The following is a 23,279-nucleotide window of genomic DNA, read 5'->3' as shown; positions in this document are numbered from 1 at the left end:
CATAAATGCAAATGGAAAATACCGAGAAAAAGGAAGATGTTTGTTTGCTTGATAGTGCATCAACACATACCATATTTCGTAGTAGACACTTTTTTCTCGAGTATGGCATTGCGTAAGACACATGTCCATACAATATCAGGTCCTATTTCGATTATTGATGGTTTCGAGAATGCCACAATTGTTTTGCCTAAATGCACCATCCTGCATATTGAGAATGCATTTCTAAGCATTAGATCAAAAAGGAATCTGCTTAGCTTCAAAGATGTACGCCGTAATGGGTACCATATTGAGACTATTTATGAGCAAAATAAAGAATATATTGGCATTACCTCTTATAAGATGGGCTTGAAGACCATCCATGAGAAGTTAGAAGCTTCTTCTATGGGTTTGTATCGTGTCATGATTAGGCCGTTGAAACCTACTCCACCATATCCTGGAGATTGGTAAACCCTGATGAGTTGGATTATGGTATGATCGCCTTGGTCACCCTGGCGCTTCAATGATGCGTAGAATAATTCAGAATACAAAAGGGCACCCTTTAAAGGATACAAAGGCATTGTTGTCCAAAGATTATAATTGTGAAGCTTGTTCACAAGGAAAACTCATTACCAAACCTTCTATAACAAAGGTTAATATTGAATCCCCTTTATTCCTGCAAAGAATTCAGGGTGGTATTTGTGGACCAATACAACCACCAAGTGGACCGTTTCGATATTTTATGGTACTAGTGGACGCATCCTGTAGATGGTCCCATGTTTGTCTATTATCTACGCGCAATGTCACCTTTGTACGTTTACTTGCGTAGATTATAAAGCTCCGGGCACAATTCCCTGATTATCCAATTAAAAGCATAAGGATGGATAATGCTAGTGAATTTACATCAAAGAGTTTTGATACGTATTGTATTACACTCGGAATCGAGGTTGAGCACTCGGTCGCATATGTTCATACTCAAAATGGATTGGCAGAATCCTTGATTAAACATATCCAAATCATTGCCCGCACTCTATTATTGAGAACGAATCTCAACGATACAGCATGGGGTCATGCAGTTTTGCATGCGGCAGCCCTAATAAGATTGCGCCCTACTGCTAGTCTCTTACAATCTCCCCTTCAAATGGTTCTTGGTTATGAACCTGATATTTCACATTTATGCACCTTTGGTTGTGCAGTACAGGTGCCTGTAGCACCACCAAAAAGAACGAAAATGGGTCCCCAACGCCATTTGGGCATTTATGTTGGGTTTAATTCACCGTCCATCATTAAGTTCTTGGAACCAACTACTGGTGATCTTTTTACTGCCAGATTTGCAGATTGTCATTTCAATGAGACTATGTTTCCATCAATTGGGACACCTAAAACTGACATGGCTGCGAAGCAAAAACCAGTTAAGGTTTTCTCCTGGAATGAGAAAAATTTATCTCAATTAGACCCAAGAATTCCTGAGTGTGAAAACGAGGTGCAGTGCATAATCCATTTACAGGCTATGGCCAATAGATTTCCTGACGATTTTAATGATGCTACTAAGGTAACGAAGTCTCATATTCCAGCTGCAAATGCTCCAGCTAGGATAGCTGTTCCCAAAGGACAAGCTAAAATGGATCAAAATCCCCCACACTTGAAACGCGGTAGACTGATAGGATCAAAAGATACTGTTCCTCGAAAACGAAGGGGAAAGAATCAGAAATCTACTCCAGAAGAGCCTGGTATTATGCTTGCTCCCAAAGAGCTTATTGCCCCTGAAGAGGCACAAACCCATGAAAAGATCACCAACCCTGGGATTACTGAGAATTCCATTACATATTATAATGAGATTTGGGATCGGAATGAAATCATCATTGATGATGCTTTTGCATTCTCAGTTGCTCATAAAATTATGGATGATGATTATGAGCCGCAATCTATTATTGAATGCCGTCAACGGCAAGATTAGTCTAAATGGGAGGAAGCAATTAAGGCTGAATTAGCTTCCCTAGCCAAACGAGAGGTTTTTGGACCCATAACTCGCATCCCCGATAATGTAAAGCCCGTTGGATATAAATGGATATTTGTCCGGAAACGAATGAGAAAAACGAGGTTGTAAAGCCCGACTCGTTGCCCAAGGATTCTCCCAGAGACCTGGGATTGATTATGATGAGACATATTCACCTGTGATGGATATGATTACATTTCGTTTTCTCATTAGCCTGGTACTATCTGAAAGATTGGAAATGCGTCCTATGGACGTTGTGACGGCATATCTATATGGTTCATTAGCCTCGGATATTTATATGAAAATTCCCGAGGAATTCAAAATGCCTGATGCATGCACTCCCCGCAACTTATTCTCAATAAAATTGCAAAGATCTTTGTACGGGCTAAAGCAATCCGGTTGCATGTGGTATCAACGCCTAAGTGAGTACCTAATTAAGGAAAGGTAAAAGAATGATCTTATTTGCCCATGCATGTATATTAAGAATTAGAAACCGGATTTGCTATTGTAGCAGTTTATGTCGACGATATAAATTTAATTGGAACTCCAGAAGAGTTAGCTAAAACTGCTGAGTATTTGAAAATGGAATTTGAAGTTAAAGATTTGGGTAAAACCAAACTTTGTCTTGGTCTAGAGCTTGAGCATAAAGCAAATGGAATAATCGTCCATCAATCAGCATACATTAAAAGATTACTTAAACGCTTCAACATGGACAAGGCTCACCCATTGAGCACCCCTATGGTTGTAAGGTTTCTAGATTCTCAAAAGGTTCTCAAAAGGATCCGTTAAGAGATACTTGGTCCTGAAGTACCATATCTCAATGCAATTGGGGCTTTGATGTACTTGGTACAGTGTACGAGACCAGATATCGCTTTTGCGGTAAATTTATTGGCACGTTTTAGTTCTGAGCCAACTCGGAGACACTGGAATGGAATTAAACATATTTTTCGTTATCTCCGAGGAACCATAGATTTGGGATTATATTATTCCAAGGATTCCACTACCTCTGGCTTAGTTGGATATACTGATGCTGGATATAGATCTGATCCACATAAAGCTCGCTCTCAAACCGGTTATTTATTTTGTTATAACGGCACCGCCATTTCTTGGCGTTCTACGAAGCAATCGCTAGTAGCTACATCTTCCAACCACTCTGAGATTATTGCTTTATATGAAGCTGGAAGAGAGTGTGTTTGGTTAAGATCCGTTATAACACATATTCACAATTCTTGTTGTTTAATACCGGTTACAAATTCTCCCACTATAATTTATGAAGATAATGCTGCCTGTGTTGCACAAGTTAGGGGAGAATATATCAAAGGTGATAGGACCAAGCATATCTCGCCGAAATTTTTCTATACTCATGAACTCCAAGAAAGTCGACAAATTGATGTTAAGTAGATTCAATCCATAAATAATCTTGCATATCTTTTTACCAAATCATTGCCAACGTCAACTTTTAAGAAATTAGTATATGGCATTGGTATGCGGCGAGTTCATAAGATGCAAGATTGACTAACCCCAGCAGTGGCTATATAGCTCAAATTGAGGGGGAGATATTATGAACTATGCATTGTACTCTTTTTCTTTATGTCCGATTTTTTCCCACAGGGTTTTTCCGGCTTAAAGTTTTAACGAGGCAATTTACGCATATATTAAAGGGAGAGATCTTAAAATTTGTGCTGTGTACTCTTTTTCCCTTTTGTCCGGTTTTTGTCCCACTGGGTTTTTCCGGCTTAAGGTTTTTAATGAGGTAGTATCATTCAATACACATTCATAATATAATGAATACAATGAATATTCAAGTGGGAGTGTTATGAAATACATGAATGAATATTCATTATATTCAATGCGCCTATTATGGTACATTTGTAACCTACATACATGAATGTATATTCAATGTACATATCATGGTACATTTGTAACCTACATTCTACGTACAATCTTCAATGAATGTTCATCTCCCTATTCAATGTATGTATTCAATACATTGACATTAATGATATGTGCATTCTTGTTTTCTTATAAATAGGAGTTTAGTTTTGGTCATTGTGTAAAAAATCAGAACATAATGAAAAGAGAAAATATATATCTTTGGTGTTTATCTGCATTCTCTACTTAATCTCTATTCTCTCTATTATATACTTGCAACGCAATATTTTACAACACAATTCACTTTTTTTGGCAAGTAAAAATCTCCATTCACTTTCAGTCTTTACTTCTCCCTAATTATGTTGCAATTAATCTTAATATAATTTTCATTTCCGTGAAAAGATAAAAGAATTGTTGGCCAAAAGGATTATAGTAGGCCAGAAAAAAGTATCTACTCTCACTCTTTCTTCCTTTTTTGGTAATTTGATCTTAATTTGATACGATAGCCAAACAAAAATAAAATCTCAATTTGCTTTACTTTCTCTTTATGCCTAGTTCATTTAGTCAGTTTAGATGTTAAATCGGGGTGAAAGTGGGAAAGGCAAATCGATTCAAACCTCAGAAAATTCTTCATCTTCCAACCTTGATATTATTACTTATAAATATGATGAAGGGATGGAGAGACACTATATTAGTCAATTCATCAAGAACAAAAAATTCTTATATAAACATGTATGAGAGAATCACAAGATCAAGAAAGAAGTATCAGGGAATTTACTTGATAATAACTTTATTGTAAAACAAACTGTTTTTGTTTTTAGGATGAAAGAACTTAAATTGTTTTATAAGTTTGGTACTAATAAACCGCGATAAAAAACACTTTTTGGCAAGGAATATTTAACCTATATTAAAGGTGATAGAAATAAGTAGTACTTTTTCCTACTTTGATACTTTCTACCTAAATTTTACAAATTAATTGCTTACACTCAATTTTAGTCATTGACCGCGGTCCTATGTAATATCTCAAACGACAGTGTAAAGTAGTAGTCTCAAACTATACTTTTAATTGATTTGCAGGTGTAATTTGAGCCTAGCATTATTTTCAGAATATTTCGAAATTTTTAATTTTTTAATTTTTATTTTGCTTTTTTTCTTTTTCCTTTTTCTCTTTTTCTTTTTTTTTCTGTTTTTTCCTCCCCTCCTTCCTCCTCCAGCCGGTCGCCGGGCATCGGCAACCAGCCAGAGGGGAGGGCTGATGACTCACTGGCCTCGGGCGAGCCTTGCCCCTGCCGGCTACTAGCAAAAGTTTAGAACTCAATTGGCAAAATTGAAATATTTATGACTGAATTGGCAAAAGTGCAGTAGATTTAAAACTTTTTGGATAATTTTTCCCTTGTAGTTTACGTTCAAGTAAAGTTTGTTCTATTTCCATGGCTTCCTTACTTACCAAGTCACCACAATGCCTCATATTATATTGAAACTAAAGTCAGAGTAATGCCCTTGATGGATGATGGAAACGCCTTCCACATGTGGCAAACCCCTCACATTTTGCTCATTCCTAGGATTCAAAATATTTAATTTTTCATATCGTTTAAGGTTTTTGACAGCCACGTCTAATACCACACGTGGTGCTAGAATAGCAATTAACTGCAACTCAGTGCCATATTGGCAGCACTTTCGTAAATTTTTTAAATAGATGGACCGATACAAATAAAAAAAAAAACATATACTTAAACGGCCCAATCAAAAAAAAAATCACGGGCTTGATTAAACGTTGTGTAAAAGTTCTGACCCATTAGTTACACTCTCATGCCAAAGAATAATCTGAGGGTAGAAAAATACATGTCGATTAATGGTCGATTTCTATGTAAGTCAAGCATAATTTATTTTCTGTGAACCACATGTCGAAAAATTTTCCTGGAAATTATTTTCGGTGAAACAAACGGAACCCAAAATGAATTCTACATTTTCAGTTTTGCAAGATTCAAACCACTCAAAACCTATAGAAGCAGCGTAGTTGAACTATGAGCAATCTTACTGGTGAGAGCTCATCGAAATGAAAATAGGTTCCGTTATATGTTCTTCTAGTGCCGCTGTTGTTATACTTCTATCGTCTTGCTCTGAGACCGAGCGTTCATATCCCGTAAGATTAGTAAGAAGACTGAGAAACACACTTTGTGGAAGCCCTGTACCGTACTCCTACTGCTCCTCCATGGCTATAGAGAATGGACCGAGCCACGACCATTTCGCGTGATCCACATTTCGTCCTTGGGAACCCAACAACGTCTTTTCTGTATGCTTTTTTTTCTTCTGGAATGTTTGTCTTGTTCTCCGAGAGACTTCGAGACGACTTCAAGTCTTCATGCACCGCGAGAGCGTTGCGAGTCTCATGTCGCCAACAGTAACCAAGACTCCCTCGTTGGTCACCAGGCTCTGGGCGCTGTGGTTTTAGTGCGGATCCAAGCCGCACTTGCATGAACCGGGTGCACAAGATCATGATGAATTTCAACTGTTAGATGAGGTCGGTCTTATGTGGGACCACATAAATCAACATAGGAGATCGACTAGACCCATTTGCGTGCGCAGCATGATATTAAACTCTTTTTCTTGGGTCCAGGGCCGGGGCCAACTAGGTTCGAAGCCAACACAAAAAGGTAAAGGTCTCCCCCCATATTTATTAATCCAAGGTCCGTTTCTATATTTAAGTTTTGTTGTGTGACAACACGTGTTACTTTACTTTGGTCAAAGGAGAGGGGCGTAACGGACATTGCATTGACGGAGGCCTCTATGATCAAAACCATTTGGTGATAACCTCCGGTCAAATCATTTTGTTTTACAATCTCAAATTATTGACCGAATGATTAAACGTTTAATTTATATATAATAAATTCTATTACAATATCTCGATAAGTCTTGCCAAGAGCTTTACTAGATGTATGTAACAAGGCGAATTGTGTGTAATCATAACATTTGTTTAAGTCGAGCAGACCGAATACATTGTACTGTAAAAAAAAAAGTTAATAACTTGTTTTGGACCACATGTCAAGATTTTTTGGGATTGCGATTGGAAGTGAATTGCCCTTTTAAAGTAAGATGATCTTAATCAAAATTAAAATACGACCATTATTCTATACACAACCTAAGTAGGGTCTTCTCCTATAAGTCATCTTCCTTATTGCACAGTGTACCACTAATAGTTTAGAAAATTAAGATTGCACCTTCTTGCGCTACAATTATATAAATGTTCAGATATGAAGAAGGTGCCACCTCGTGACACTTGAAGGGGCCACCTTCATTTCCTTTTGCATATGGCCGATACTCGGTCATGGCCGGTGATCGATCACAGGTGAGGGCCACCCAGGCCGTGACGCCCTCGCTGGCCCTCGCTTGTGGCTAGTTGCCAGGCATGGCCGAGATCGGCCACTGGCAAGAGGAAAAGAAAAGGAGAGAAAAAAAGAAAATTCAGAAATTTTTATTTAAAAAAATGTAAAAATTATCCACGTCAGCACCGGTCACGCCATATAAGATAGCTGGCAGCCGGCAGGCGTCTGCGTCAGAGATTTCCAATCAAAATTGGCTGGAAGGACTGAATTGACCGCCATACAATAGGTTTATGACTTTTTGGACAATTATCCCAATTATTATAAGAAGGTCGCTGACTTTATGTGACAATAGATTCTTAAGATCTTCATTCCCGAAATATGCTTAATATATTAGGTGCTTCTAAAAAGTTTTGACAAAGTAGAGCTCGTGTGAAAGCTAAAGGTAGGACTTTGATTACTATCTATGACATAAATGAAAGTTTCCGTTATATTTTTTTAGGATAAGTGCACTGAAAGTTATAAAACTTTTCACAAAAGTGTAATTGAGTCCTAAAACTTATAAAAGATGCAATCAAGTTCTAAAATTTTCACGAAAGAGTTGATTGCATGTTTTGAAAGTTTTAGGACTCGATTGCACTTTCATGACAAGTTTTAGGACTGAATTGTACTTTTTGAAAGTTTTAGAACTCGATTACATTTTCATGAAAAATTTTAGGACTTTTAATGCATTTATCTTTTTTTTTATAACCCCACTTAAGGACTGGCAATTTCGCTCGATGAGATTGATGAGCTCCTGGGTCGGATGAACGTACGCTTAGTTTACCTACCTTTCGAGGGGTCATTTTTGTATTTAACATTCTCTCTTTTCCACTCTCAGATTGTTCAATGACATGTGGAGCCTATGTGTGTACAACTGGTGGACCTCCCTTCATACCCCCTCTCTCTCGAAATACAATAAAATAGGAAAGGCTTTTTTCTTAAATGCAAGTAAAACAACATAATTTAGTCTAAGAGATTAAAACGCATTCCTAAAAAAAAAAAAAAGCTCAACAACAAAATGCTACAAGATCTCGCACTAACATAAATGAAAGAAAAAAATTGTTTTAAATTAGGTGATACATAATAGATTTATGTAGCATAAACTTACAAAACACTGTTGTCTTTAGATTCGTGATTCTCTTAGTAAAAGCTTTTATGTATTGACATTAATTTCGAGTTCACAAAATGATGATTTTGACTATGGAATCGAGTAGACAATGCTGATGCAAAACGACCATACAAATCAACACGCGACAGCTTGAAAGTAGTGTGCAATAGTGTAGACTAACTAAGTAATATGGATTTGGCTCTTTAGTCCCCACATATGGAGAACTTTTGCCTGCAACTAGATGCCGTGGTAGTTGGAGTTACGCATTTGGATTAGGAGGCAGTGATTCGATGGGAAGAGGATACAATCGTGAATAATTGAGATAGCAAGCTAGAGATTTCAAATGTTGGAATGAGCAGTATTTTGCTGAAAGTTTAGTAAAAATTAACCATGATTTAAAATGCTACATCTGATATCTCGTATAGGACAAAAGCATATAGTACCGCAATATTGAAGGCAAAAAAGTCGATATATTTTGATATCCTCTAGTTAAATTTAACATAACATTGCATCATATGCTAAATGTACATAACTCTTTCTTTAAAAACAAGTTTACCTAACTTTGCATCTAGAACTCTTTGATCACCATATTACCAGTTTCGTTAATGTTTATATTAGTGCTTTATGCTTTGTTTCACCAACTTGTCAAAAGAATCTAAAGTTATAGAATCTTTAGTCTATTTTACAACATAGTCACAATAAAACATCGACCTTATATTGTATTGAAAATAGAAAGATCGACAGAAAGGTCAACTCCAATATTTTTAGAAAGTTCTATAAATCAGTACACTATTTTATTGTAGTTCTAACTAATTATATCAGTAAAAAGGGTGTTTGTGCATGGCACGGTTCCTCAAACTAGCCTTCCGCAAAAGTTTGATAAAATATCAGCTGATATTTGAGAGGACTAAGAAACTTTTCTGGGTCAACCTCCCTTCTAATCCTCAATGGATAAGAAGTTTTGGCGGACTGCGTCTTCCCATGAGTAGTGGTAGGGAAATGGACAAATCTCATGTCTACGTAGCAAACAAAAACTAGCAAGGACTACTTTATCACTTCTTCTACGAAATGTCATTTTTTCTTAATGAATGCAGGACGGAGACAGGTTTGTGAAGTCCGCCTTCTTTTGTTGAAATGTCCAAACGACGAAGACTTGTCAAGTCTTCCCCCCAGGTCGCTACGGAGCCACTGTTCTCACTTGACACTGTTGGACTTGAAATTCCTGCGCTCCCAACATTACCCGTATTTGCGACCTAGATTGTCAAATACTGAGGGGTCTTATACGGTCTACGGATCTTGTATTGTAACATTCCAAGAACCTATCTTGAGATTGACTCGATGATAAGGGCGTTCCCATGCTTTCGGTTAAAAAATCGATGATTGTGCATTCAATTCTTGCCTTAAGGAACTCAACTTTAAGCGAGTGATCATGGCGGTGGGTTAATGTGCCGGTTCTCCTCCATAGCCTGCTAATTATGGTCATGTCCGTAGATTATTAAAAAAAAACAAATTATGAGAACCATTGAGAAAAAAAAGATAAGAAATCAAGAACGTCTAAAATGTGCTAGCACTATCCTCAAGGATAATAGCGTAGATAAGATATGCAATATGGATTTGGCTCTTTAGTCCCCACATTTAGACAGCTTTTGCCTGGAACTGGATGTCATGGTAGTTGGAGTTAGGCTCTTGGATGAGGAGGTAGTGATTCCATGGGAAGAGTGTATAATTGAATAATCGAGATTGCAAGCCCGAGATCTCAAATGTTAGAATGAGCGGTATTTTTCTTGAAATATATTGAAATTGACCTTGATTTAAAATTCTAATATATACTATTTTCATGGTATATGATCTTTCGTAAAGAATAAAAAGCATGTTGTATTGCAAAATTAGGAAAAAAGTAGATATCTATTTTAATTACCCTCGGTTAAATATAATATAACATTGCTTCATATCCTAAATGCACATAACTCTTTCTTTATAAAGAAGTTTACCTAATATCGATATTATATTATTCTATAATCACCATATTACCGGTTTCCTTAATGTTTATATTAGTGCTTTATGCTTTGTCGCATTAATTTGTCAAAGGAATTTAATGTTATAGAATCGTAAGCCCATTTTACAACTTCATCACAATAAACATCGACATTATATTGTTGCATTGAAAATGGAAAGACCAACAGAAAGGTCGATTCTGATGTTTCTAGAAAGTGCTAATAAATCAGTATACTATTTTATCCTAATTCTAACTAATTATATCAGTGAAAAGGGTGTTTGTTTCTGCAAATTTTTTTGATAAATATCAGCCGATATTTGAGAAGACTAAGAAACTTTCCTGCGTCAACCTCCCTTTTAATCCTCGATGGACGAGAAGTTTTGGCGGACTTTGTCTTCCCATGAGTAGTGGTAGGGAAATGGACAAATCTCATGTCTACAAAGCAAACAAAAACTAGCAAGGACTACTTTATCACTTCTTCTGCGAATGTCATTTTTTTCTTAATGAATGCGGGACGAAGACAGGTTTGTGAAGTCCGCCTTCTTTTGTTGAAATATCCAAACGACAATGACTTGTCAAATCTTCTCCCCAGGTCGCTACGGAGCCAGTGTTCTCACTTGACACTGTTGGATTTGAAATTCCTGCACTCTCAATATTATCCGTATTTGCGACCTAGATTGTCAAATACTGAGGGGTCTTATACGGTCTACGGATCTTGTATTGTAACATTCCAAGAACCTATCTTGAGATTGACTCGATGATAAGGGCGTTCCCATGCTTTCGGTTAAAAAATCGATGATTGTGCATTCAATTCTTGTCTTAGGGAACTCAACTTTAAGCGAGTGATCATGGCGGTGGGTTAATGTGCCGGTTCTCCTCCATAGCTTGCTAATTATGGTCGTGTCCGTAGATTATTAAAAAAAAAACAAATTATGAGAACCATTGAGAAAAAAAAGATGAGAAATCAAGAACGTCTAAAATGTGCTAGCACTATCCTCAAGGATAATAGCGTAGATAGGATATGCAATATGGATTTGGCTCTTTAGTCCCCACATTTTGACAGCTTTTGCCTGGAACTGGATGTCATGGTAGTTGGAGTTAGGCTCTTGGATGAGGAGGTAGTGATTCCATGGGAAGAGTGTATAATTGAATAATCGAGATTGCAAGCCCGAGATCTCAAATGTTAGAATGAGCGGTATTTTTCTTGAAATATATTGAAATTGACCTTGATTTAAAATTCTAATATATACTATTTTCATGGTATATGATCTTTCGTAAAGAATAAAAAGCATGTTGTATTGCAAAATTAGGAAAAAAGTAGATATCTATTTTAATTACCTTCGGTTAAATATAATATAACATTGCTTCATATCCTAAATGCACATAACTCTTTCTTTGTAAAGAAGTTTACCTAATATCGATATTATATTATTCTATAATCACCATATTACCGGTTTCCTTAATGTTTATATTAGTGCTTTATGCTTTGTCGCATTAATTTGTCAAAGGAATTTAATGTTATCGAATCGTAAGCCTATTTTACAACTTCATCACAATAAACATCGACATTATATTGTTGCATTGAAAATGGAAAGACCAACAGAAAGGTCGATTCTGATGTTTCTAGAAAGTGCTAATAAATCAGTATACTATTTTATCCTAATTCTAACTAATTATATCAGTGAAAAGGGTGTTTGTTTCCGCAAATTTTTTTGATAAATATCAGCTGATATTTGAGAAGACTAAGAAACTTTTCTGGGTCAACCTCCCTTCTAATCCTCAATGGACGAGAAGTTCTGCGGACAAATCTCATGTCTACATAACAAACAAAAAATGGCAAGAACTACTTCGTCACTTCTTTTGCAAAATGTCGCTTTTCGTAATGAATATTCTGCGGCACGGCAGAGCGGGAAGAAGAGCTGCTGCTTGTGAAGTCTCTGTCTTTTGTTGAAACTTCCAAACGACGACTTGTCAAGTCCGTCTTCTACGACGACTTTGTCAAATAATCTCCCTAAGTTGCTATGGAACCAGTATTCTTGCTTTTAATCGTTGGATCTGAAATTCCTACGCGCGCAACATTACCCGTCGCACACACTAGATTGTTAAAATACAAGGGGTCTAATAATAACACCACAACTGCAAAATTTACTCTATACAGACAATTTTACGTGTCGTCGACACATGCTTATTTTCCTACTAGATAACTAATTAGCAGTTCCGACCACAAAAAAAACTAATTAGCAGAAAAAGTGACGGAACATGAGACCATGCTAAACTTACCGTCAAATATTTAAACTATGAGAAAAATATCAACAATATATTTATCACAAATTAGTTCACAAAATAATGCGGCATCATACACTCTTGTGGTCGATCAATTGTCAAAAGCATGAGACCCGACACAAAGTTTACCTTCATTCAATTATCCAGCAATTACATGATGCATCATCTAGCAAGCATAGTTCAGAATTTCTTTTAGGAAAAATTAGATTATACACCGCCGGTGGTGTAAAGAAAATTTTACATAACCAGGCTTATCCATTCTTGATTTGAGGATTATAACTACTCTCTTTCAAATCATCAATATATGCAGTCACTTATGTGGCACTTAAGTGATTGGATTTTCCGGCTAGGCAAATTGTCGATGGTACTTAAGTGATCGATTTTTCAAATTTGTACAAAAATTGTCCATGCCGGCGTCGTTGGTGCCACGTAGGACGACCGGCATCCACTTCGGATTTTCCGGCAAGATAAATCGCAGATGGCACTTTCGTGATCAATTTTTCAAATTTGTGGTACTTAAGTGAGCGAAAAAAAGTTATAGAACTCAGTGCCGTACGAAAGTTATGGCACTCTTGCTATTCTTATCCCATAATTTCCCGTAGGTTAGTCTAAGAGGACTGACAAACATTTGTGATGTAGTCCTACTGGTCCTCCATAGCTATAGACAATGGCCATCACCCAGACCAAACCAAGCGAGGGTAGCTTTCAATTGTCTCTCTCACGTGACGTCCTCAATTCACGTAATACACATTTCGCCGTTTTATTTGTCAAATAAAATGGGAGGAAAGGGCATCCAACGTTGATGACTTCCTCTAAGCATTACCATAAGAGTTCCATACACGCAATATGATGTTCCATTGGAAATGCTGCTAATTCGAGCAAACTTGTCACCGTCAGCTTACCACAACATGGTGAGATTATAATCGGGATAATCCTATAACACCACATAGTTTAACATACACAACAAACGAATTATGGATTCCTGAGGTCAAGAAGCAACTAAAAAGTTTCGAACTTGTCACCAGTATGTCTCAAGAGGTCCAAAACTACTAAGTAGTAATTCTTACCCAAATGGTGATAATCCGTATAGTTCATTTTACTTTGTCTTGCAATGCTATATGTACTAAGAAATCATATTAAAAAATTTATAATAAATAATATGGCAATTTTGTCATTAGTTTCTTAAGCAAGCCAATCATTTAAAGAATGGATCTCATTTGTTTGAAAGCTCAACTGAAACTTTTATCACTTATTAATAAAGTTCTAGTAGGATTTCTTTATTCGTATTAAATTTCTTATGCTATATACTCTTATTTCTTCTTAAATACAAGATACAGCAAATTTGGTACGCAGCCTCAATACCATAGTCATGTAATTGTAGTAGTCTTCGGTATACTGTGACCATCCTTTTCACTAGGACAACGACGAAGGGCGCATGGCCCTTCATACATAAGCTGTCTTTTGCACCGGAATTGAATAAAAATCCTTTGTATATTGGTTTCTTTATTCTGTATTGCATTTCTTCATAAATGCAATCGGGTCCCTCCAATTTGTTCTGCTGATACAATTAGCCCTTCCGCCCTCTATTATCGCGCTTAATGTGTGCCTATAATTGGTTGCTGCGAACGGCTCACGCTTGAACTCCACCCTATGAACAAGGGCAGAAGCACAAAGGTCCGAAAGGGGTAAAAAAATTTGAGAGAGAGAATCTGACATTTTTTTTTTTTTTGGAAATGAAGGTAGTGCAGTGGCTTCTACCGGTGGCCATGGCCTGGTGGTTGGGCCAAGGCGGCGCTGTAAGAATTTCCTAATGTGGGCTTCATTAATTGAAATTAACTGAATTAGTTTGGTCTAATAAAGGTAAGATATATGGGTTCTTAATGAGTCTAATATTGGGCTAGCTGGTGTGGGCCGAGTAAGGCCCGGCCCGTAATGAGAGGGCCCGTGGTCGAAGACTCTATAAATAGCGCTCAAGTCCCTCTCCTAACTTGATGATGCACAATCTGACTCACATACGGATCAAGAGAGAACTTTCTTCTCGTGAGTGGCAATCTCATTAGGCCAGTGTTCTAACGAAGGGTATAGAGGAGAAGAACTTGAGTTCGTGTTCGGAAACCATCGCAAATTTCGCGTCAAGTTCGATGGATTCCAAACCAGGTACGCAAATCGACAATTTCTCCATTATCATGTTTCGATTTCTAATTATGGTGATCCTGGGCGTGCCATTTTCGTGACCAACATGTGGTATCAGAGCCTGCCATAGATTAGAACTGAAACATGCGGATTAGGACCGTTTTCGTTATATCCGAGAGGTTTTTACCCATTTTCGAAATTTTTTGTCGGTTGAATGTAAAATTTTATTACATATTCGGAATCTACTCGTCGAGACGAGAAGATTGATGGGCGGCGCGTCACCGGAGGATGCCGCACGCGCCTTCACGCGCCGACACGTGCCGTGGGCGCGGCGGCCCGTGACGGCCACGCGCGGCCGTGCCAAACCGGCACGTCTTTCCGCCGGTTACCGCAGGCTGACGTCAGCGAGGGACCCGGATCCAGCTCTTGACCCAGATCCTGACCCGACCTGACCGTTGACCTGACCCGAGTTTCGACCCGACCAGACCGTTGACCGTTGACCGGTCGGACCGGCTGTTCAGACCGGTTTGACCGGCTGAACACGCGCGCACGCGCCGCGCATTCTGACGGCGCGTGAGGGCGCGTCCGACGTCCGTTTTGAACGTTCTTGGTACCGACGCGCTCGTATTAAAATTCTCTACATTGTGGTGTATTTATTTTACATGTTTGAAGCTTTTACAGATGTGAAAATATGTATAGAACCCTATATCCGCGTATTTTTAGGGTATTTTTGCGTATTTTCTTGTATTTCTCTATGGTTTCGGAAATACATATGATAGCTCACGTGTATATCACCACATAAGGACTGTGTAGAGTGTAATTCATTGTTTATTAATGAATGGAACAATATAATTAGCATGACATGTAATTTCAGAGACATGCGCCCCTGTCTTTACGTCTAGCATTACATGTATATAGTGAATGTGATACATAAAGCTCATATCCCTGGTATGAGAGATTTTCAAAAATTCAGTTGGGTAGTGACCGCCAAAGCGGCACACTTGACTGGCTTTGAGAAATATCGGTCTCATATTGTGGTGGGATGTCTCCTGTTCTATTGCATGATTATACTCCCAAAGGAGGTGATCTCCTACTGGTTCATGGAGGGGTACATGTCTAGCACGTGCTTGAGAAATGACTGATCTTAGTGGTTCATACATCCAAAGGTGATGATTTCACAAAAGATTAGAATATGTTCTCATGGTCGCTGTCATGTGGAGAGTGTACAACTGTATGTCATATTCTCTGCCCAAATGTGATTATGTGATTATGTATGTAACTCTCTGGATAAGTACTCACATGATGCTGATTGTATTGTTTGTCTGTTTTCCAGTCACCTTTTCTATAAATGGCAATTCCGTTTCCATTGAGGTCCTTACTGGGTTGAACTTTAAGAAATGGAAAGAGGACTTTCTATTTGGAATGGAGCTGGCGGATGTTCACATTGCTCTTACAAAGGATAAGCCGGCAGATATCACGGTCACCAGTACTGAAGCTGAGAAAACGGACTATGCTGCCTGGGAAAAGAGCAATCGGATTTGCTTATTGACAATGAAGAAATCCATTCAAGAATACTTAAAAAGTGGTTTGCCAGCTGACTGTACTGCTAAGGAAATGATGACAACCTTAGAGGCTAGAAACCGCATTTCATCTAATGCTGAGATTGATACACTTCTTCAAAAGCTCTTCAATACGAAGTATGATGGTACTGCTGGGGTTAGAGATGATGTCCTTAGGATGGTAGACCTAAAGACAAAGCTTCAAACTCTTAATGTTTCCATTCCTGATGCTTGCATTATGCATCAAGCACTGAACACCCTTCCACCTGATTTTGGGATTATAAAGACAAATTACAATTCCTAAGATGAGACTTGGTCAGTGAATGACTTGATAGCAAGGGTGGTGGCAGAGGAAGAGAAACTTAAGAAGGAAAAAGGGCATCTAGCCTTATATGTTTCTGGTTCCCACAAAAGAAAGGATAAGAAGTCCAGAAATCGTACTCATAAAGGTACTCATGACACTACCGGTCAATCTGACAATATGGGTCCGAAGAAAACATCATTCAAAGGGATGGTGACCGCTGCTTCTTTTGTAAGAAGAAAGGTCACATAAAGAAGGACTGTGGAAAGTTTAAAGCTTGGTTGTCCAAACGTGAGCCTATAGGTAATGATTCTTTGGCACTTGTTTGTGAATCCAACCTATCATAAGCACCATCCAGTTCTTGGTGGCTCGATAGCGGTGCAACTAATCATATTGCGTTTACCATACAGGGATTCATAAACCGGAGGAAGCCAAATCAAGATGAGTCAAGACTCACTGTGGGAAATAACGAGAAAGCTGATGTTGTGTTTGTGGGAGATGTAATCTTGAATCTAGACTCTGGTTTTAGATTAATGTTGAAAGACACTTTTTATGTACCTTCATTTAGATGAAACTTAGTTTCCGTATCGTGTTTGGACATGTATGGCTACTCTTTTGAAATCAAGAACAATGTTATTTCTTTATTTCTTAATTCAAATAAGGTTGGGTGCTATTATATGTCCAACGGATTGTACAGATTGTGTTTGTCTCCCAATGACATATACGTCGCTTATACGGCTGAAAAGGTTGTTTCTAAGAGACCACTACCTAAGGAACAGTCTTATACATTGTGGCATAAATGGCTTCATCATATCTCTAAGGATAGAGTAGAAAGGCTGATAAAGACTAACATCATGCCTGCTCTTAAAAATGACCTAGAGACATGCGTAGACTGTTGTAGAGGTAAAATGACCAAGATAAGGAAGAAAACTGCAGTCCAAAGTTCTGACCTGTTGGAGGTCATTCACACTGACATAAGTGGACCCTATACGGTAACCTTGTGTACAAATTTTTATTTCATCACATTTATTGATGACTATTCTCGATATGCTATCTGTACTTGATTAAAGAAAAGTCTGAGTCTCTTGACAAGTTCAAGATTTTTCGGACTGAAGTCGAGAAACAGTTGGGCAAGGTCATAAAGGTTGTTAGATCTGACCGAGGTGGAGAGTATTATGGCAAGCATGGCGATGCCGGACAGCTTAAGGGGCCATTTGCCAAATACTTAGAGGATTCTGGGATAATGGCTCAGTTCACTATGCCTAGGAGTCCTGAGCAAAATGGTATAGTCAAAAGGCGCAATCGCACCCTTATGGAAATGGTGAGGAGTATGATTAGTAGGACAAATTTACCTGGTTTTCTATGGGTTGAAGCTTTGAAAACAGCTTTGTACATTCTGAATCGTGTACCTACTAAAGCTGTTCCATTGACTCCTTTTGAGTTATGGACTGGACGTAAGCCTAGTTTAAACCATCTTAAGGTTTGGGGATATCCTGCAGAAGTGAAGTTATATAATCCAACATTAAGTAAGTTGGACTCCAGAACCACTCGGTGTTACTTTGTATCTGACCCAGATCATTCGAAGGGATATCGATTCTATAATCCCAATGGAGGTACAAGAATTGTGGAATCACAAACAGCCAAGTTTCTGGAGTTTGATGTGGCCGAAGAAAGTAGCTGCTCACAGACTATTGAGGATAATAGTACGGTGGGTAATGTTGTATCTTTATCTCCTCCCATACAGATAATTGTGGAGACTCCCGCACCACAGACTAAACCTGTTGAGGTTCAGGATCCTGTTATCGAGACAGCTCCTAATGAAGTTTCTCAAGGCTCTCAGGTGCAGGATGAGGCTGCTGCTGCTCCAGTAAGGAGATCCATTAGGGAGAGACGATCAGCTATACCACCGGACTATTTATTCTATATAGGAGAGCAAGACTACGATATCGGTTCTGTGGCTGATCTAGTGACTTATGCGAAAGCTGTTTCTTGTCCTCAGTCGGAACTATGGTTGGATGCAATGAGAGATGAAATACAGTCTATGAAGCATAATGGTGTTTGGGAACTTGTTGAATTACCTGAAGGTCATAGACCCATTGGCTGCAAATGGGTGTATAAGACTAAAAGGGACTCCAAAGGAAAGATTGAGAAGTTTAAAACCAGACCGGTAGCCAAGGGTTTCACTCAGAGAGAAGGAGTAGACTATGAAGTAACTTTTTCTTCAGTCTCTTTTAAAGATTCTTTCAAAGTGATCATGGCATTGGTAGCTCATTTCGATATAGAGTTACACCAGATGGATGTTAAAACTACCTTTCTCAATGGAGATCTTAATGAAGAAGTCTATATGATGCAACTAGAAGGCTTTGCGGCAGATGATTCAGGTATGCTTGTATGTAGACTGAAAAAATCTATTTATGGTCTCAAGCAAGCTTCTAGACAATGGTACTTGAAGTTTCATAGTGTTGTCGCTTCATTTGGTTTTGTTGAGAACAAAGTAGATCAGTGTATATACTATAAGGTCAGTGGGAGGAAATTCATTTTCCTTATACTCTATGTGGATGATATCCTGCTTGCAAGTAGTGACCTTGGTTTAACTGCATGAGACAAAGTGGATGTTGTCAAAGAACTTTGATATGAAGGACCTTGGTGAGGGGTCTTTTGTCCTTGGCATTGAGATTCATAGGAATCGTTCTCGCCGACTATTGGGTTTATCTCAGAGAGCATATGTTGATCGTATCTTAGAAAGATTCAACATGTAACAATGTAAGCCAGGAATTGCTCCTGTCAGTAAAGGTGATAAGTTGAGTCTGTCACAATGTCCTCATTCAGATTTTGAGAAAGCCCAAATAAAGAATGTACCTTATGCTAGTGCACTTGGGAGTATTATGTATGCTCAAGTATGTACTAGACCAGATATTGCTTTTGCAATAGGACTTCTAGACAGATATCAGTCAAATCCAGAACACGATCATTGGGTTGCTGCTAAGAAGGTTTTGAGGTATTTAAAGAGAACAAAAGACTATATGCTGATTTACAAACATCTTCAGGACCTACAGCTAGTTGGGTATTCGGATTCAGATTTTGCTGACTGTCAGGATGAAAAGAAGTCGACAACAGGTTACATTTTTAAGTTAGCAGGAGGTGCAGCATCATGGAAAAGTGAGAAACAGAAATCAATGACATCCTCTACCATGCAAACGGAGTTTGTAGCATACTTTTCGGCCGCTACTCAGGCAATTTGGCTCCGGAACCTCCACTACAAAAAAATATGTAATTTACAATGGAAATTTGCGACGGAAATTTTCAGTCGGAAATTTGCGACGGATTATATTTTCCGTCGCAAATTAGCGACAGTTTTTTATTTCCGTCGCAAATTTGCGACGGAATTTGCGACGGATGAAAAATCCGTCGGAAATTTGCGACGGAATTTTTATCTGTCGCAAATTCCGTTGTAAATTTGCGACGGAAATAAAAAACCGTCGCTAATTCCGTCGTAAATTTGCGACGGAAAAAAGTTCGTCGCAGATTTCTGACGGAAAAAAAAAACCGTCGCAAAATATGTTGCAAATTTGCGACGGAAAAAAGTTTGTCGCAAATTTGCAACGGAAAATAAATCCGTCGCAAAAAAGTTCATCGCAAATTTCCGACGGAAAAAAAACCGTCGCCAAATCCATCGCAAATTTGCGACGGCAAAAAAGTCGTCGCAAATTTGCAACGGAAAATAAATCCGTCGCAAATTTGCGACAAAAACGAACATCCGTCGCAAATTTGTAGTTTATTAGCCCGTGATATTCCAACCCTATCTCTCTCTCTCGCTCTCTCTCGCTTTTCTCCCTCTTTCATATGTCTGAAATCAGCAAAATCCGCGCACGCACATATTAATCTCAGTGAAGCTTTTGTACCGGTAAGTATCATAGCTAGCTTCGTGACTATTCATCGTTGGATTGTAATTTCTTTTTTTTTATATATGTTTATGTTTGTTTTTTTTTCGTATCTGCATCACCGGTTTAACGACCGGCCACCGGCGACACCTCGCCGGCCTTTGGATGGGGCCGAACGGCCACGCCGTTTTGCGACAGAAATAGTTTCCGTCGCAAATTTGCGACGAATAAATGAAAATTCCGTCACAAATTTGCGACAGAATTAACTTTCCGTCGCAAATTTGCGAAGAAATCAAGGATCCATCGCAAATTTGCGAGGGATGAATTCCGTTTCCATCGCACATTAAAAATTATTAAAAAATGATTCTTAAGTGATTATTCTTTTTGGGTATGTGCCTAATTGAAGGTCTCGCAATCCAAGTGGACGTTGCAATTCTCATCAAATTGACAACTTTCTCCTACCAATATTTCAGTCAAATATTTGGATAAGTCTTCTTTACATGGTAATTTTTTCTATTTTTGCAATTTCATATTAATTGTTGCGTGAAGAACAAAAATTATAATTTCCAAAATTTTATGGTTTTAATTAAGAACAATAGATATGATATTTTAAATATTTTACCAGAATTTTTTATTTTAATACAAACACAATGCAAAGAGAAAGGGCTTGGATGTATAATAACAACTTACCTGGACGTCAAGGATTGACAAATGAGTTTCGTAGTGGGTTGGAACTATTTTTAGACTTTGCTAGTAGTAAATATGAGTTCATGGACGGAAATAAGTTAAGGTGTCCGTGTAAAAAGTGCGGTAATGGTAAATTTCTTGTGTGTGATCAAGTAGAGAACACCTTACTAGATTTGGGTTAACTCCGAACTGTTATAATTGGACTTCCCATGGTGAACCATTTATATCTGATGAAGGATATGGAAGAAGTGACCAATTTTCAGTTAGAGAAGAATGTGGCTATTATGAGCAATTAAACCCATACGAGAGGATGGTGATTGATGCAGCTAGTTATAATTTTGTCACAGAATCAAATCATGCAAGTACTAGTTTTACTCCCACACGTGAACAAGTGGGTACTAGTCATGCTTCACAATTGGAAGATATAGGAGTAACGGGTTTTGATGAGAATGTCTATAATGAAACTTTTCAATCTAATCAGTTCTGGGATGTGTTGAAAGCAGCAGATGAACCTTTATGGGCAGGTTGTGAGGACCACACTAAGTTATCGGTGACAGCCCAACTATTAAATATCAAGGCAGAGCATAATGTGTCTGCGGATTACTTCAACTCTTTTGTTGAAGTAATGCGGGAATCATTGCCTCGTGATAACATCATGCCAAGTGATTTTTATGATATGAAAAAGCTAGTGGATAACTTAGGTCTTCCGGTTGTAAGGATTGATGTATGTAGTAGGGGTTGTATGATATATTGGAGAGATGATGAAAATGCAGAATCTTACAAATTATGTAGCCAACCTAGGTACAAGATTAACAGGAGGCCGGGTCGTAATCAGAAGCGTAGACCATGCAAGCAAATGTTTTATCTGCCCTTAATCCCCAGATTGCAAAGGCTTTATGCGTCTAAAGCCATTGGTGAACACATGACTTGGCATGCAAATCATGAAACAGAAGAGGGTCTAATGTGTCATCCTTCAGATGCGGAGGCATGGCAACATTTTGATAGAACATACCCTGAGTTTGCGATGGAGCCTCGGAACATCATGTTAGGTCTTTGTGCCGATGGATTTGCTCCATTTGGGAAAACAGGAAAAAGTTATTTATGTTGGCCAGTTATCTTAACGCCGTACAATCTTCCACCTGGTATGTGCATGAAGACACCTTATATGTTTTTGACATTGATCGTGACAGGGCCGCAAAATCCGAAAAAGTTGATAGATGTTTATATGCAACCATTAATTGAGGAGTTACAACGGCTATGGGTTGAAGGTGTCCCTACGTATGACGTTTCTACCGATCAAATATTTGTAATGAAAGCTGCCCTTCTTTGGACGATAAATGACTTTCCAACTTACGGAATGTTATCTGGATGGAGTACAGCTGGGATCTTAGGATGTCCGATATGTTTGGAGAGGTCAAAGTCATTTAGATTAAAACATGAAAAGAAGCCCAACTATTTTGACTGTCACAAATAATTTTTACCGCCAAGTCATCCTTTCAGAAGGAATAAGAAAGAGTTCATCAAGAATAGGACTGAAAGAACGCGTCCACCATTGAGGTTGACCGGCGATCAAATTTGGAAGCGTGTGCAGGACTTTCCAACTGTTGTTGAGAACCCACACGGCACGACTTTTGCGTACGGAAGTACACATAAGTGAACGAAACGCAGTATATTTTGGGATCTACTATATTGGAAGGCTTATCTTATTCATCATAATCTTGACGTCATGCACATAGAAAAGAATGTTTTCGACAATGTCATAAATACTGTGATGGATGTCGCCGGAAAAACAAAAGACAACTTGAACGCAAGAAAAGATATGAGATATATTTGCGATCGGCCAATACTAGCTGTGGATGCAAGCAGCAGGGGATCAAAACCGAAAGCAGTTTATACATTGGATAAGGAGCAGAGGCGAGTTGTTTGTCAATGGTTGAAATCTGTGCGGTTTCCTGATGGATATGCTTCGAACCTCAGGAGATGTGTTGATTTGAATGAATGCAAGTTCACAGGTTTGAAGAGTCATGATTGTCACATCCTGATGGAAAGACTAATTCCAATAGTTTTGAAGGAAGTTCTACCGAACTTTGTATGGGGCGCCATTACAGAGTTAAGCAATTTCCTC

This window comes from Syzygium oleosum, unplaced genomic scaffold (assembly GCF_021117445.2).
Source record: "Syzygium oleosum isolate NSW1041296 unplaced genomic scaffold, Sole_v2.1 Sole_v2.22, whole genome shotgun sequence".
Taxonomy (NCBI): Eukaryota; Viridiplantae; Streptophyta; class Magnoliopsida; order Myrtales; family Myrtaceae; genus Syzygium; species Syzygium oleosum.
Note: the sequence above shows the minus strand (reverse complement) of the source record.